Source organism: Oncorhynchus gorbuscha, linkage group LG20 (genome assembly GCF_021184085.1).
Source record: "Oncorhynchus gorbuscha isolate QuinsamMale2020 ecotype Even-year linkage group LG20, OgorEven_v1.0, whole genome shotgun sequence".
NCBI lineage: Eukaryota > Metazoa > Chordata > Actinopteri > Salmoniformes > Salmonidae > Oncorhynchus > Oncorhynchus gorbuscha.
Genome location: NC_060192.1, coordinates 9,042,442 through 9,061,631, shown reverse-complemented (window position 1 = coordinate 9,061,631; position 19,190 = coordinate 9,042,442). Strand labels below are relative to the sequence as shown.

General features: G+C 39.5%; 1 protein-coding gene and 1 long non-coding RNA gene across 2 annotated transcripts in view; one reads left to right on the top strand and one right to left on the bottom strand.

Moving 5' to 3' along the window:
- Positions 1-19,190, bottom strand: part of lamc3 (laminin, gamma 3) — a 270,427-nt gene that overhangs the window by 205,575 nt on the left and 45,662 nt on the right. The gene's annotated exons all lie outside the window — the stretch shown is intronic.
- LOC124007212 lies at positions 1,987-3,655 on the top strand. The gene is made up of 5 exons (XR_006833888.1): positions 1,987-2,121; positions 2,233-2,283; positions 2,376-2,411; positions 2,819-2,895; positions 3,264-3,655. It is a non-coding gene; the product is annotated as an uncharacterized LOC124007212 (long non-coding RNA).

The following is a 19,190-nucleotide window of genomic DNA, read 5'->3' as shown; positions in this document are numbered from 1 at the left end:
TGAGGTCGCTCTTGCTGCTGGTGAGTCCCTGATCCACCTCTACGCAGACGACACCATTCTGTATACTTCCGGCCCTTCTTTGGACACTGTGTTAACAACCCTCCAGGCAAGCTTCAATGCCATACAACTCTCCTTCCGTGGCCTCCAATTGCTCTTAAATACAAGTAAAACTAAATCCATGCTCTTCAACCGATCGCTACCTGCACCTACCCGCCTGTCCAACATCACTACTCTGGACGGCTCTGACATAGAATACGTGGACAACTACAAATACTTAGGTGTCTGGTTAGACTGTAAACTCTCCTTCCAGACCCATATCAAACATCTCCAATCCAAAGTTAAATCTAGAATTGGCTTCCTATTTCGCAACAAAGCATCCTTCACTCATGCTGCCATACAACATACCCTTGTAAAACTGACCATCCTACCAATCCCAGACTTTGGCGATGTCATTTACAAAACAGCCTCCAATACCCTACTCAACAAATTGGATGCAGTCTATCACAGTGCAATCCGTTTTGTCACCAAAGCCCCATATACTACCCACCATTGCGACCTGTACGCTCTCGTTGGCTGGCCCTCGCTTCATACTCGTCGCCAAACCCACTGGCTCCATGTCATCTACAAGACCCTGCTAGGTAAAGTCCCCCCTTATCTCAGCTCGCTGGTCACCATAGCATCTCCCACCTGTAGCACACGCTCCAGCAGGTATATCTCTCTGGTCACCCCCAAAACCAATTCTTTCTTTGGCCGCCTCTCCTTCCAGTTCTCTGCTGCCAGTGACTGGAACGAACTGCAAAAATATCTGAAACTGGAAACACTTATCTCCCTCACTAGCTTTAAGCACCAACTGTCAGAGCATCTTACAGATTACTGCACCTGTACATAGCCCACCTATAATTTAGCCCAAACAACTACCTCTTTCCCAACTGTATTTAATTTATTTATTTATTTTGCTCCTTTGCACCCCATTATTTTTAGGTCTACTTTGCACATTCTTCCATTGCAAAACTACCATTCCAGTGTTTTACTTGCTATATTGTATTTAATTTGCCACCATGGCCTTTTTTGCCTTTACCTCCCTTCTCACCTCATTTGCTCACATTGTATATAGACTTGTTTATACTGTATTATTGACTGTATGTTTGTTTTACTCCACGTGTAACTCTGTGTCGTTGTATCTGTCGAACTGCTTTGCTTTATCTTGGCCAGGTCGCAATTGTAAATGAGAACTTGTTCTCAACTTGCCTACCTGCTTAAATAAAGGTGAAATAAAACATAAATAAATAAATTAAAAGACTCCATTTACACTCCATTTTGACTCTCCTGCGCCTGACTTCCCTGCCACCTATACACACGGCACTGACAGTAGGATTTGAAATACATCCACAGGTACACCTCCAATTGACTCAAATGATGTCAATTAGCCTATCAGAAGCTTCTAAAGCCATGCTATCATTTTCTGGAATTTTCCAAGCTGTTTAAAGGCACAGTCAACTTAGTGTATGTAAACTTCTGACCCACTGGAATTGTGATACAGTTTGAAATAATCTGTCTGTAAACAATTGTTGGAGAAATTACTTGTGTCACGCACAAAGTAGATGTTCTACAGTTAGTCAGTACTTACCAAAACTATAGTTTGTTAACAAGGAATGTGTAGAGTGGTTGAAAAACTAGTTTTAATGACTCCAACCTAAGTGTATGCAAACTTCCAACTTCAACTGTATGTATATTGATGAGCGATGGCCGAGAGGCATCGGAAACATGCAGTAGATGGACACTGCAAACTGAAGTTGAATAAGAAAAACTTCAAAACACATTTACGAAGAAAGCATACACATTGCTTTGAAACAGTGTCCAAGGAAAGATTTTTGGCATGCGAGCGCATTGATGTGAGAAATGGTGCGTTTGCAGTCAAAAAAATCAATGTTCTGGTCCTGCAACACTCATACATGTTGTGAAAAATACTCAGGGCTAATTCAGTTCCAACTGTGTTCAAAACTGTTATGCATGCTGGAGTATTAAAAGGCTGTTGAATTGTACTTTTTATTTACTTTCACATACACTGTGTTCACAGAAACATTGCCCGGATCCTGTCCCCTGGACCTTGGAGGACTTAAGGTGTGGATGATGATCAAGTTAGATATTCAGTTAAATTATTCCACAGAACTATGCCATATACTATACCATTATCATTCCTTGATTGAAAATTGTACCTTGTTTACACCACAGGGCCAACCAAAGCAAGGTTTCTCAAACAACTGTGGGGTGCTTGTTTTGATGGTATGGTGCTGGTATTATTATTAATTGCTATTATCATTATGGTTGTTATTATAACTATCAAACTTAACAACCTACTCTTTCTTAACTTACAGCACGCTCTGTACATCGCACAGTGTGATTTCACCGAGGTATGTATAAATTATGAAATTCTCATCACTAGTGGATATAATGTTTTTTGGGATACCCATTCGATTGTGTGATTTTTCTCCTTCAAAGGAAAACATGCAGCAAATTAGGTAAGGGTGGGGCCTAGTTCTCCTGCAGAACCTTAAGTCTTGGAAATTATAAAAACCTTTAATTTGCATCCTTAAAATCACTTGTTTCACTGTAGCCAGACTGACCCAAATATATTTTAATATTGAATGTATGTAATGTACGTCGTCCACTCACTAAGGTTTGAAGAAGAAAGGTTGAAAGATTGATAAAGGCGGCAAAAACAAAAGACACTTACAGGTCGGAGGTGTAATATGATGAGTGGTATAGTCTTACACCAATGCTTAAAGATGTATTCCCCCCTTTCTCCAATATATTTCAGGATGATGTAGACGACGACTCCCCCTCCCAAAAAGAAGTCACAGCATGTCACATCAGCATCCAGCTCTGCAGGATCAGGTACTGTACAGGATATTAGCTAAAGTAAGGTGCATTATTGTACACACCTCCCTAGAGGTTCCCTAACATTACTTAATGACCACAATGACCACAGTTTTCTTTCTAGACGATACTGAAAACAAAATGCACGGCAAACTGGGAGCTGTGAACTGGTTATGTAGTCTACGGTGTGTAATGCTGAAGGCTTAATGCATGGCGAGATATACTAGTCGTGATGACTTGTTGAGTAGTTATAGAGACATAACTGAAAACCCCTTTAGTAATAGTGGCTTTTGTTTGCATGGTGGTATTGTGAAAGTGGGGTGTAATTTCACTTGATCACCCAATGAAGCACTACACTTAATATTTAATCTTCCTTTTTCTTCAAGGAAGCAGATGTTCTTCTAAGGGACACCCTAGAGGCAGCAAGGTGGTGCGAACTCCAAACATTTAAAGGCACTGTTTCCCTCCTTAGTGTAATTGGGATGGACGGGGAAGACAGCAACTACGGTTGTATGATGGCCTGGATGAAGAGGAAAATATTCTCCTCAAGGAACCATTCATGTTCCAGTTACAGAGAGATGATTAGATGTTTTTGGTGGAGGAAGCTGATGTTCTATGTGGAGGAAGTTGACAACAAGAAAATGACTGTCTTTGCCTCTTTTGAAGAGAAAGAGTGAAGCCATTATTGAGGAGTGGTCAAACCTGTTTTTTGTCTGATGTGTTAATTGTTTCGATTGTTAATTGTGTTTGTTGTTTAGTAAAGATGACGTAGAAGTCATCCGAGTCTCTGATCTCTTTACTGAAGCTGGTATAACTTCATGTACAAAGCACATTCAGCTTGTCAGTATGATATAGTCCGTCTCCATTCTCATGAGGAAAGTAAATAGCATTATAAATCCGGATAGGTAGTATTTTTTTTAACCTTTATTTAACTTGGCAAGTTAGTTAAGAACAAATCCTTATTTTCAATGACGGCCTAGGAACAGTGGGTTAACTGCCTGTTCAGGGGCAGAACGACAGATTGTACATTGTCAGCTCGGGGGTTTGAACTTGCAGCCTTCAGTTACCAGTCCAACGCTATAACCACTAGGCTACCCTGCTGCCCTTGTTCTTTCTTTACTATCATTAAATGAAGACTTTTAGTTTTTAATCAAAGGTTCTCTGTAATTTGTGTTACATGATTAAACTGATTAATCATGTAACTGTAATTAACTAGGAAGTCGGGGCAACAAGGAAAATATTCAGATCAAAGTTATAATTTCCTAACATAACTTTTCTGATATTTTATATCTGATCAATTAGTCTTTGGATTAATGAATGATTTATTTTACCTCACGTTAGTCTCATTCCAAACGTCGTAAATTGTTGTTTATCTGCACGAACCCAGTCTTCACTATGAGTCATCCATACATCAATTGTCTTAAATAATGTATTTATGAACTAACTAAACAATCACAGAAGTTCATAAACAAACAAACAAAGTAAATATGAATATAGGAAATGATAGGGGAATGTGCCCTAGTGGGCTAAACCGGCATGGTGGCTTGTTGTACAAAAGGGTAGTGGGAGTCGACTGAGAAGACAACACACAGTTGATAATTATAACAATTGAAATGCTAATCCTTTGCACATGAACGCTCACTCATTCGGGGACAATTGCAATCAATATATACATATTTACACTCCATGTGTCGTCGGGATCTCGGCAGAAAAGTTAGTTTCTGTTGGAAAGTTGCCATCCTGTCTCTCCCTCTCTCGGTTAGAGTGGATAGTTCAGAGTGACATTCATTCATGTTGTTGCAGAATGGATGTCTCTGCGGTTGTCGTTCTTCGCGTTCAATGATACCGAATTCCTAGCTGCAGACTAGTAATTCATATCAAAGACTTGTTCTTATTCTGTCGGTATCGATAGTCTAAGAGTTTAACCACGTGGTATGGTTAAAAGATTCAGCAATCGTCTCAGCCTTTGTCCTCTCGCGATTGAGAGAAAACATGGTCTGTTGAGAATTTCTCAAAGTTGTGGTTTTATTCGGGAGTTGCAGAAAAGGGCCGGTCCCAGGATGCCCGACTCTAACTGGGCTCATGGGCGGTCCTCTGATTTAGTTAAACTCAAAAGGGAATTGGCGTTTCCTACATTAAAACAGTCCAACATCACATTACACAATTTTACAAACAGTATCATCCTCACTCATTCATCTTAAACAACAATTAGATGTAAACCTCATATCTGAAGCTATTATATAAACAGCGTTATGGTAATGTGGCCGCACCGTCTCCCATGAGATTAGTAAGTTGTAACAAACGGAACAGTTCATAGCTGGATGCTTCGCCGATCTTTTAAACCTTCTCCGGAACATAAATGTTGTTCGGACCTCAAGTTCTGTGAGGTGGAAGAAATTCCTTTGTTCTCTATGAAACTTCACTCTGTCTCTATACTGTGTGGCCATGTGGCAGGATCTTCCTGGAATTTATGACCTCTCTGACCACAGCAGCCTAGTTGTAGGAGGCAGGGAGAGGGGGATGGTTGCTGTACCGAAAGAGGGCAACGTCCTGACAAAATAATATATTTACAAAGTTATAACATTAAGCAACACCATTTTAACAGTACATGACATAAATAACAAGTCTGTTAACTGCAATAATATCAGTAGCTTGTCCTAAAGCAAAGTGTTACAACACATCTGCTGGTACCACTTTATATAATATTTCTTACGATCTACAAAAAATGAAATATGTTTGTATTCAATGTGTGCGTTTGTACTTAGTGTGTCATTGTCAAACCTCAGATGAACAAGACCAAAAAAAGGTGAGAGGGAGGGGGGTCAAACATGGGCGGAGTCAAATGTTTGACTCTGCTCACATTGAGCCCGGACCCGAATTGCACACCTCGGTCAGCGATACTTGCTTTTACTCAGAAATATCAACGTAAGCCAAGACGGAAAAACTTTCTACTATGGCTCAACGAGGACCCATGGAGGCAGATGAGAGAACGGGATCCTTCCTTGACAGCTGCATATTTACAGCACTGAGAAGTAAGGTGGTAAGGAATATAAAAAAACAAAAGCAGAGTTCTTTCATACAGTGATCAATGAAGCAAAAGGAAATGGCAAAGTGATTTTGGAAAATCTCAACAAACTGGGAGAGGAGCTGAAAAGTCCAAAAAACATCCCAAATTAAAAGGTCAATGGGATTCTAACTAATTTGGATTCAGAATGAACCATTCTACAGAAACAGACAATTGCTATTTTCTGGAGTGCATATAATCTAACCTGGATATAGGTGGTGAAGTCGGCACAGTCTTTTAAGATCTTAAAAAGGTATTTGAAACTGTGAATCATGAGGTCCCCCTATCCAAACTATCCTCCCTTATTGTGTCCACTGAAGTCATTAGTTGGATACATTCCTATCTGACAAACAGAAGTCGAAAGGGTTCATTTGGGGGACACTCAGTCGGACTCTCTTTACTATAACATTGTGGTCCCACAAGGGTCAATATTAGGCCCCCTTCTGTTTACCATCTATATAAATGATCTCCCACTTGCTTGCCCACAACTTAACATGCCGATGTATGCAGATGATACAGTTCTGTATGAACACTCAAAAAAATAGACAACTAGTTGTTAATAAGTTAACGGAAGCTACGGTACATGTTTCCAAGTGGTTGACTAATTCTTGGCTGTATTTAAATATCGACAAGACTGTTTTTATGTACTTCTCTAAGAAATGAATTGATTCTTCCCAACAAGCTTTTCTTGTTCATGGGGAGAATCTGAAATTTGTGTCCAACTTCAGGTATCTCAGTGTCATTTTGGATTCCAATCCAAAGTTTGGATTATCCAGGTTTATAAGACCTTTGCTTCCTCTGGGTGCCACCAAACTATACATGCATGCTATATGATCGTGTCACATCTGAGATGTTGCCTCACATGCTGGTCACAAGCAGGAGCTACTATTTTGAAACCAATTGAATCACTCTACAAACAAACACTACAAACAAACAGTACATATCATATACATCATGTATTTAGTCCGGATAGCTTTAAGCTGTATGTAGATATAAGCCTTGCCTTTAAGATCCTGCATGGTCAGGCCCCTCCACCCCTATGTTGGCTTATCATGCTCAAGGAAAGCACCTCTGGGATAACAATGGCAGTAACTAGAGGGGGTCCCATTGTCCCTTTTCGGACAGAGTAAAATCGGTCGTATCGGTCATCTCTGTTAGGGCTACAATATACTGGAATGCAATGCCATGGACTTGAGAAGAGGCACTGACTTATTTATTGTATTTAAAAATTTAAATTGAAAACAAGGCTCAAATCTATCCAAACCTGTACACATGACTTATCGATGGTTCCTCATATGCAAGACGGCAGCTGATGGTGTTGTTGATTAGAATGATATATTATTGGATGTAATGTATTTCTATTTTACATTGTTTTAGTGAGTATTTGCATAGTGGCTGTGTAAAGGCCCTTACCTGTCCAGGAACTACAGGTGCAAATGATCTTTTGGCTAACCCTGGCACATTTTCATGGATGTTGCATTATTTTAATATTGATGTTGATTAGTGTGCATTGTCCCCTACGAATAAATAAAGAAAATAAGACAAAGCTTCAGAAGTAATTGAGCATGTGTTTCTAATAAGGTGGTATAGTTATTGGCACACTGCTTCAAAGCAAACTGCTTAGAAATTTCAAAGCATACTTCAAAGATCCAGTATCAAACATAACATCACAAGGAACAACCATACCCTCACAATAGGGGTTTAATTAACAAATACACATGGCATTGTTAAAGAACTATTTTGTTTATGATGACATATTTATTTCTGATCACACTTGATAAAGTTCAAGGGAGCAATACATGATGATTCACAATGACAAGTATCTTTCTGTCAATAACAAATAAAGTCATGGTTGGTATCTCCACAATTTACTCAAAAGGCAATATTTGAATAAGGCTTTACACAAAACCAGCATTTCCCAAACCCAAGGGGTGCATGTTTTGTTTTTTGCACAAACACTATACAATTTATTCAAATTATCATAGCTTGGTGATTAGTTGATTATTTGAATCAGCTGTGTAGTGCTAGGGCAAAACCCAAAACATGCACACCTTGGGGTCCCAAGTACCATTTTTGGGAAACCCTACACCAAGCAATGTGTTAATTTGTCAGTGTTCCAGGTCCACAGACTTAACACTTTCACTGTTGATTTAACACTCAGTGTAAAATAGTAATTTATTAAACTGGAGAATTTGCTGTGTAGGCAACGGAAGGCAGGCTTCATCAGCTTGTCACACACAACTTTGCAATGAGCTGGAGGCTGTACACATTTTGAAAACATATACTTGTTTGAAACCTGAACATTTATTTACACGTTATGGAGGCACGTTACCTTGCTTCAAAGTAGCCTCGAAAAAAAACCCCAACCATATCTGTTGAGGCAATTATTTTATAAAGACTTCCATATGCCATTGAAACCAGTACCCAGTTTCTCTCATGTTTTATTGGTTTTCAAGTCAACTTTCTGTCATTGTTCATCAGCCTTAGGCACAATTCTAGTCATATTAGCAACCCATGCTAGGTGTTGTATCTTTAGACCATCCCCCCCCTCTTCCTAAATTCTTAACAGATATTTCCATGTCTCTCACATAAACCACTTGCATGTGTGGTGTGCCAATTGCTTTATGGAACAAACATTCGTGAGTAGCCTACTGCTTCATGTGCACTGCTGCACTTATAACGTGAATAAATAACAGGTTATCAACATTTTCAGCTAAATGTTCTAATCTGTTGTGATCTGTCCCAGAGTGTGTTTGGAATAGGCCATTTCTTTCTCAACATGCTGACCAATAGAACAGGTCAACTGTTTTAATAAAGCCGTTAGTTGTATATACAGTTTTGCAAAAAAGTGTGTTATAAAATTACAAACTTAGTGTAAAGCAGAGAACGTGCATTCAGTTTGGCACACTTGGTAAATGCATTGGCTACAAGTGTTAATGGTTTCAGTGACGCTTCAAGAATCACTGTTGGTGTTTAAGCATTCAGAAAAACTGTAACTAGCCTACCCCTGGGCCCTCATATTTCCCCGCACCAGTGAGCTTGGGACAGACGGCTGTTTTTTTATGCCATTACCACTGGATATACGGAATCATCAGATCATGATATTCTGCTCGATCACACCGAGGCTTGGTGATCATCGAGGCCGGGAGTGTTAGTTCCTCAGTATTTGAATAATCTTTCTAACATTCGCAATGGATGTAAAAAAACAACAACAAAAAAACAGATTGTTAACTTAATGTGTGAGGTAAAGAAAAAATGACTGAGAAGCTCAGCTTATTAGCGGTGGACGTGGAGTTGTGACAATCATAAATTAGACATTGCCAAATGGGTACTTTCCTTCTTTTGCACACAGCAGGACAGGCAGGCCTACATCTGTATCTGAGCTTGCTCCTTAACGTTATCAGGAAAGAGAAACCAGACACATACTCATTGCGCACATGGAGCACTCCAAATAAAATACATTGAAAAAAATGGACAAAACTCGTAATGGTTATGAAATAAACCACAACTTGTTGCTCACAAGTATAGCAGGTTGAGAATGAGAATGGTAAATGACTGTAATTAATACATGCATTAACAGAAATTAATGTAACGAAATGATGGGGGATTAATGGTACATTTACTAGGCCTACTGGTGACATACATTCAAATTATCATAGCTTGATGATTAGTTGAGTATGTAAATGGGGAACTGATTTTAAAAAACTATTAAAGGGCAAACAACTTCTACAATGAAACAATGAATACGCAAAAATTGGCGGGAGACAGCTGAGCGCATTCTGGAGAGCTAAGTGCATGCATTCTGGAGAGCTAAGTGCATGCATTCTGGAGAGCTAAGTGCATGCATTCTGGAGAGCTAAGTGCATGCATTCTGGAGAGCTAAGTGCATGCATTCTGGAGAGCTAAGTGCATGCATTCTGGAGAGCTAAGTGCATGCATTCTGGAGAGCTAAGTGCATGCATTCTGGAGAGCTAAGTGCATGCATTCTGGAGAGCTAAGTGCATGCATTCTGGAGAGAGACAAGCCATATCTTCGCAACACACCACTCTCCTTCTTCTTGTCTCAACATTTTAAATTATACTCAAGACACATTATCTTCACACATATTTTAGATTATCACTGAAAGCCGTAACTCAATCAGCTTGACCTGTTGCCACATGCAATACCCAAATTGCGGGCTTCCCAAACAGGTATAGGCCTACGCACTTGTGATTTGAAACAATCCACAGCTATTTTTTTGCTCCCTGGTGTACTATATATATATATATATATATATAAAATTTTATTTAGACTGCCAACTTTCCCTTCCAATTTCCAAGAGGCTGACACCAAAGATCTGTATATAATGACAACATGCTCATGTCACTACCCAAACAATGGGACTCTTTGTCCCAAAGGTGGGAAGGCAGGCGACAAGCACAGGTCTGCATATTATGCCCATAGAAACACAGTTGGCTTATTCTGGACAGAGTTTGGCGAGAGTGAAACCTCTCGCTTCGCCTCTTCCTCTCTCCTAAAACTATGTCAACAGAGAGAGCATCCAAGCTAGCAAAACAGGACCCCTCTATATGAAAGCCCATGTATCTGATGATGTCTGACCAGAACAAGTGTGACATGCTCTTTTGTTCTAGACAGCATCAGATAAATTTAAAGTCAGAAGTTTACATACACTTATGTTGGAGTCTCCACAAATTTCTTGTTAACAAACTAAAGTTTTGGCAAGTCGGTTAGGACATCTACTTTGTGCATCACACAAATAATTCTTCCAACAATTGTTAACTGACAGATTATTTCACTGTATCACAATTCCAGTGGATCAGAAGTTTACATAAATTATGTTGACTGGTCCTTTAAACAGCTTCGAAAATTCCATGGCTTTAGAAGCTTCTGATAGGCTAATTGACATCATTTGAGTCAATTGGAGGTGTCTGGTTCATCCTTGGGAGCAATTTCCAAACACCTGAAGGTGCCACGTTCATCTGTACAAATAATTGTACGCAAGTTTAAACACCATGGGACCACGCAGCAGTCATACCGCTCAGGAAGGAGATGCGTTCTGTCCCTTAGAGATGAAACCACCATAAAAAAGCCAGACTATGGTTTGCAACTGCACATGGGGACAGAGAGTGTACTTTTGGAGAAATATCCTCTGGTCTGATGAATCAAAAATAAAGCTGTTTGGCCATAATGACCATCGTTATGTTTGGAGGAGAAAGGGGGATGCTTGCAAGCCGAAGAACACCACCTCAACCGTGAAGCAAGGTGGTGGCAGCATCATGTTGTGGGGGTGGTTTGCTGCAGGAGGGACTGGTGCACTTCACAAAATAGATGGCATCATGAGGTGGGTGCTTTAAATGATATTGATGCGTCTTTTGTTCGATTTGCATCGAACTCAAATAAATACTCAATATTTCAAAACATTATTTGGACGGGAAGGAGGTTAGGTGTGGCGAGTCAGGCCCCCTAAGACCTTGCTCATAATGCCTATAAGACACGTGTGTGTGTGGAGGAGGGATTAGTTGTATATCATGGAGCTGTGTGGCTTCTTTCAAGATTATTACAACATAAACACTCTACCATATCAATCAGTCCATCTTAAGCATGGGTAGCCTGAAAAGCTGAAGCCTTGAATATATAGGTGGGAATGTTGTAGGGACATTTCCCAATTCAGACTTGATCTCAGGGGTTTTCTCTCTGCTCTACAGGAGTTAACAGGAAATTAAGGAGGACATATTATAGTTAGACACGAACTGCAGACAAACAGCTAAGCCTGGTCCGTCATCACTCAGCCCCATTTAATCCTACAGAAGTAGCCCAATATGATAAACCATGGCATTGGTTGCCTCAAAAGTTTCATATTTTAATATAGATGTAATAAAATTCTAATTTAAATATAACTGTGGCTCGTTGGGTCTGCAAACACTCATTCATACACCCCCCTTACATGATTCCATGTGTTATTTCATAGTTTTGATGTTTTCACTATTATTCTACAATGTAGAACATAGTAAAAATAAAGAAAAACCCTTGAATGAGTAGGTGTCCAAACTTGACTACTACTGTATATATTTTCTAGATCTATATTTTTGTTTTTATTGGTCCCGGCATATGACTCACCAGTTGCCCATCCCTGCCCTAAACCCACTCCAATGTGCATACCACCCCAACAGAACCATTGATTCATCTATCTCAATTGCACTCCACACCACCCTCACCCACCTACATAAGAGGAACACCTATGTGAGAATGCTGTTCATTGACTACAGCTCAGTGGTCAACCCCATTGTCTCCTCCAAATGTGTCACCTAGCTTAAGACCCTGGGACTGAACACCTCCCTCTGCAAACTGATCCTGGACTTCCTGATGGGTCGACCCCAGGTGAAGATGATAGGGAAAATCACCTCCGCCACGTTGACTCTCAACATGGGGACCCCACAGGGGTGTGTGCTTAGGCCCCTCCTGTACTCCCTTTTCACCCACATCTGTGTGGCCACACATGACTTCAGCACCATCATCAAATTTGGTGATGACACAACGGCGGTAGGTCTGATCACCAATGACAATGAGACTACATGAAGGAGGTCAACGACCTGGCAGTGTGGGACTGGAACAACAATTTCTTCCTCAACATCACTAAAACCAAGGAACTGATCGAGAACTACAGGAAACTGGGGTGAACTGAATGGGTTGAGAGCTTCAAGTTTTTCAGTGTCCAAATCACTAAGAGCTTAAAATGGTCCACACACACGTGCACAGTCGTGAAGAAGGCGCAACTGTGCTTCTTCTCCCTCAGGAGGTTGAAAAGGTTTAGCATGGGCCCTCAAATCCTCAAAAAGGTCTACAGTTGTACTATTAAGAGCATCTTGACTGGCTGCATCACTGCTTGGTATGGTAGTAGCATCACCCTCGATCACATGGTGCTACGCAGGGTGGTGCGGACAAAAATAAAACATCTTAAGTGGTTCTTCCTCAGCTGTTAAGGTTCCTTGGTGAACTCTTGTCCGATAAAGAATCTTTGAGTTAAGTATGAGGTTCTTGATGTTGCATTTACGTAGCATAGCGGTTTGAGTGTTGGGCCAGCAATCAAAAGGTTGCTGGTTTGATTCCCTGAGCAGACTAGGTGAAAAATCTGCTGATGTGACTTTGAGCAAGGCACTTAACCCTAATTGCTCCTGTAAATGAGAGCATCTGCTAAATTACTTAAATGTAACGTAAAATGTTCTTGAAATGTGTGGAAGCCTGTGGATGTGTCCAATTCATGGTTGGGTTCAATTTAATTGTAAAAGAAACTCGTCATTTAATTATAATTTTGACTGTCTGAATTTGAATTGAACAAGAACCATTATTGGCATGGAATTGGAATTAATTTAATTTGAATTGGAAAATAATAACATCCTTGGAATGGAATTAGAATGGAGTCAATATCATGTTTTTTAATGAAATTGGATGACAATGTATAAAACCAGATCTAAGGGATTATTAAGGGAATAGATTGGCATGACCCTATATGCCATTTTAATACAGCAATGGGTAACTGTCTATTCTCTTACCTAATTTGTTAAAACAGCCTGAGGTGGCTGTACTAACAAATTAAATAGACAGTCAAATACAGACCTGGTATTTCAACACACATCACATTTGACATAGTTAATACTAGAACTTAGAATGCACGTGAATGCAATCACTAACTCACTGTCATTAACAAGCAAAGTCATGGGTGTTAATAGCAATGTTCATTTTATGGCACACAGGGATCTATGCAAATTCAAGCGACGATCTGCATATATCCCAGGGGAGCCTTTAGTGAATGCAGGAATTACCACCCATGACTGTGTTTGCTAGTGACAGATAACTCATTATTGCATTCAATACTTGATATTCCTGTAGTCTCAACAATATAAGTGTTTAGGGTTTCTACATTCTTCAAAATGTAAACTCTTGTGACAAAATCATATGGATATGCAGATCAACAGTTTAGTTTTCAGTTAATACATTGGTCTAAAACTTCTGGTTTGCAGGCCACATCAGGCATGTCAATTATGGAAGTCACATTATGCTGGCTTTTGTAATGATATAGATTTGCATTGGAATCCATCCAGAGTCAGGACAGCCAACAATTGGAAGGTTTAATCATCCACAATCTGCATTTAGAGTGACTGCCAAATCAGGGAGAATTAGGACAAAGGAGACAGCATTAACCATTTAAATTGGAGAAACCCTCTCAGGAAAGGGGACCATACATCCAACTACTTGGAAGTTTAGAAAAATGTATGTTATTTATCTTTGTACCGCACAAGATGTATCTGCAAGTAAAAACACATCTATAAATATAAACAATTCTAAACATAAACCTGAAATAAAGTACACTACACTACACTACAATATACAATCCCACTCAAAGTCATGGGGGGAACAAAGGGTTAAATACACAATAAGTAAATGGGGGAATTGAAACCAGGTGTGTGGAAAAACAAGACAAAACAAATGGAAAATGAAAAGTGGATCGACGATGGCTAGAAGACCACTGCCCGAACAAGGAGAGGACCAGACTTCGGCGGAAGTTGTGACAATTCCATATTATAAACATCTAAAACAATAAATTATATATCCAACTTATGTTAATGAAATAAAACATTAAAAAAAACAACAAACTACACATTCAATAAAAAAACAGGCAACAATCATCTGTTCATCAATTAATTAGTCAGTCAGTCATGGTTGGTTTAGTGGAGTGGTTGATGGTGTGTTTCTGGCTTTGTGTTGGGGGATGGGAAGGGGTGGGGTCTAGGTTGCAACCTGCAATAAAGCATGCTGGGAGATATGATAGGCATGGTTTTGAGTGTCTGAATGTTTTACTTTGCACAGAGTACAAATTACAATCAAACTCAAGTTCATTTACACGAGTGACTCCAGTTTTAATAAACCTCCCATTAACTTTATGGAGTTCCACTCTACCTTCAGTATTTTTGCTTTATTTAGACAGAAATTGAACCTGGTCTCCAGTTGGGGAAGAACATACTATGGGTTCAATTCCCATCTCCGCCTATTGGCTTGTTGCTGGGAGTGTTGCCCACAAGACCACGGCTTTGGATGATCCGCTCATTTCTATCATAAATCTTGTTTCAAACTATGCTTTTAAGCAATTTACAACAAGTGTAGATGTTACATAAAGCGTTTTGTTTGAATATTAAAAATGTGTAGCAAGTGTGTTTTAGGTGTTTTCCCAATCTCACAAAAAAGGTTTTGGGAATATTGTAATTGTTGTTAGAGCATGGAGCTTTGTTCCCCACAATGTGCGAATGTGCATTGTGAAATAGAGAGTTGACGTCACTGTTTTAGCACTATCCACTGACTGTTTAAACTAGTGTCATATCTTTTTAATTGTTGGCGTCTAGAAGCTAAAATTGGGATCATGTATACTCTGCTAATGACCATAAAAAGTGAGGGGTGAGGAGATTGTCAAGTCTATAGAAAGGTACATGACTGCAAGTCACATCGTAAATGGATAGAATAATGCTTCTCTACTGTTTATCTGCATTATAGCCATCTAAAAGTACTATAATAAACAGGAAACGTATTGTGTTCTGTTTGATTTAAGGATAACAGCATTTCACTGAGGAGACTAGCCTTTGAAGTCTATTGTCTATTTATTGAGCATGAAACAGTACCTGCATGTCCAACACAGTATCTTTCACATACAATTGCAGAAGCACACACACACACCCCATAATTCAATTTTCCGACGATTGTACATCCGCTAAGAAAAGTCTGCAAAAACTTAAAAACATCCTCAATGGAGACGTCAACAGACAAGTGTAAGTTAAAATGAATGCAAGTAAGTTGTAAAAAAGTAAAAATGTTTTTGTTTGGTTATCTTTTGGAAATTGTAGAAATAAAGCATTTCCCTTCTTCAGAGGTTCCAGCTAGGTGGGCTAACATTCGTTCATTAATTTTCTAGCAAATCATACAGTAGGAATATATTTATAATTATATACTGTATTTAATATAAGTAGACAAACTCATAATTGAATAAAATGCATATAAAGCACCACAGGTGGCTGAAAACACAATCATTGCGGGGCGAAGGAGTGATGAATTTCCGGTCAAGGGTGGTCCATTTAAAAATCCTTCATTCCTCCCTCGCCCCTTGCCCTGCAAATGCATACTCGTCAGATGTCATGAGAAGTGTCCACTTAATTTTAGGGCTGAGTGGATAGGGTGTGTCTTTTAAGTGTTTGGACTGCAGGCAGTGAGTGCCTCTGTTGAGGGTTGAGAGCCAGCAGGCAGGTGCATTATTTCCTCATCATTTGTCATCGTTTACGGTGTACATTTTCTCCCCCGTTTCTCCTTCAAGGTTTCCTTGTGCTAATGACACGTTCAAAATAACTGGGAACTTGGACTTCCGACTTCTGTGCGTTCAAAACAACTGGGAACTCGGAAAAGAACCAGTTCCGACTGTGAGAAATGTATTTGAACATTATTGACTGAAATAAAGACTTCATATAAGGAAATCAGATACTAATCTATGGATTTCACATGACTGGGAATACAGATACGCATCTGTTGGTCACAGATACCTTAAAGGTCATGCACAGTAAAAATGTGATATTTGAAGAAAACCAGATCAAAGCATAAAAAAGGACTGTTGCTTCTACATAAAGTTTGATCATAAAGTTACTGGTCCCCTCCCCCATGTCAAACACTTGGATTACTTATTAAGTGGACAAGGTGACGTCACCTTCACTCACATTTTAAAACACCAATGGTAACATGATATTCTCTTACCAAATTTAAATAAATTCCCCTTTCATTCGTGGCTGGTATTAACTAGATACTGGCTATCTAGGTCTTCAGCCAGCATGGAACAAAGATCAACAAATGTGTCAGTGTTAATGTGAACCACATCGCAAAAGACATGCCAAACAGGATACATATAATTGATGCAATTTCAATGTTGTTTGAGTTGTTTGTGTATCACCAAATTTACTTAAAATGATTGTACTGCAACACTGCTCACTGTATCCAAGTTGCTTGACATAGGCGTTTCAAAGAGCTTTCAGTCAAATGGAGCCCATGAATATATATGTCACTACTTCACAGGAGAGCAATTTGAACAAACGTTTTTAAAAATCAAAATGTGCTTATTGGCAGAAATACCTTATGGAACACGTGAACTTTAATGTTCCTTAATAACAAACTTGTATGCCATCTGTAAATATGAATAAATTGTACAATTACGAGCCTAGTTGGTTTAGCCACAGAAAAACACAGACCTTCCTGCTAGCCATGATTAGCTGTGATAATGAGTGGGCTGGAAATGCTGAGAGATGAGTTTGGATTGGCCTGCAATATAGCACGCTTCTGTCTATTTGAGCTGGTCAGTATGTGTAGGTAATCCTGTCTAAAGCAGATAAAAAAATGTATTGCATAGTATAATTGCATAAGTGTTGCTCTCCATTTTCCGGAGGATCAAGTTATAAAATCAGTGGAATTAGAGTACGATAGCTAAGGAGATGGCAAAAACACTCCAGATGACATTTTCGAACTTAAGGCAACCATGGCATCCGTGACAGGGAGAAGCGTCCATCCATTACGTATACGGGTAAGTTAGTCTCGCTAGCTACATTTTCAGATATTACACGTTTCTAATTTCAACAGAAAGTCATTTTCATTTCAAGTTAGAGTGTAATGTTAGCTAACATTGAACCTGGTTGGTTAGCTACCTGCAGGTTCAGGTAGGGTAGTAATGTCACAAATTGAGATTATGGTTCATTGTTTAATTAGCTAGCTACATGTCTTAACCTCTTGAACCTCCGGGGGCAGTATTTCATTTTTGGATGAAAAACGTTCCCGTTTTTAACAAGATATTTTGTCACGAAAAGATGCTCGACTATGCATATAATTGACAGCTTTGGAAAGAAAACACTCTGACGTTTCCAAAACTGCAAAGTGAGTGCCACAGAACTAATGCTACAGGGGAAACCAAGATTAATTTTCATACAGGAAGTGAGCCAGATTTTTGAGGCTCTGTGTTCCAATGTCTCCTTATATGGCTGTGAATGCGAAAGGAGAGAGCCTACACTTTCTGTTGTTTCCCCGACGTGTGCGCGCAGCATTGTGACGCATTTGTAGGCATATCATTGGAAAATTGACCATAAAAGACTACATTTCCCAGGTGTCCGCTTGGTGTCCTCCGTCGAAACTATTGCGTAATCTCCAGGTGCGTGCATGTTTCCATTTTGAACAGAGGAGAAACCAAACTGCCACGAGTGACTTATCATCGAATAGATATGTGAAAAACACATTGAGGATTGATTCTAAACAATGTTTGCCATGTTTCTGTCGATATTATGGAGTTCATTTAGAAAAATGTTTGCGTTTTAATGACTGAATTTTCAGGGTTTTTTCTCAGCCAAACGTGATAACCAAAACGGAGCGATTTTTGGAAAAAATAATAAACAAATAATCTTTTTGGAAAAACTGAAAATTTGCTATCTAACTGAGAGCCTCCTCATTGAAAACATCTGACGTTCTTCAAAGGTAAATGATTTTATTTGAATAATTTTCTTGTTTTTGTGAAAATGTTGCCTGCTGAATGCTAGCCTTAATGCTATGCTAGCTATCAATACTCTTACACAAATGCTTGTGTAGCTATGGTTGAAAAGCATTTTTTGAAAATCTGAGATGACAGTGTGGTTAACAAAAGGCTAAGCTTGTGAGCCAATATATTTATTTCATTTCATTTGCGATTTTCATGAATAGTTAACGTTGCATTATGGTAATGAGCTTGAGGCTATAATTACGCTCCCGGATACGGGATTGCTCGTCGCAACAGGTTAACAAAAGACAGCACTATTTTTCAAAACATTTTATTTCACCTTAAATGAGGTAGGATAAGGGGGGTGAGGCCAAATGGGGCCAAATGAGGAATTGGCTTTGGGGGTGACCAGTGAAATAAAGCTGCTGGAGCGTGTGCTTCGGGTGGGTGCTGCTATGGTGACCAGTGACATAAGGTGGGGCTTTACCTGGCAGAGACTTATAGATGACCAGGAGCCAGTAGGTTTGGCGACGAATATGTAGTGAGGGCCAGCCAACAAGAGCATACAGGTTGCAGTGGTGGGTAGTATATGGGGCTTTGGTGACTAAACGGATGGCACTGATAGACTGCATCCAATTTGCTGAGTCGAGTGTTGGGGTCTATTTTGTAAATGACATCACCGAAGTCAAGGAATGGTAGAATAGTCAGTTT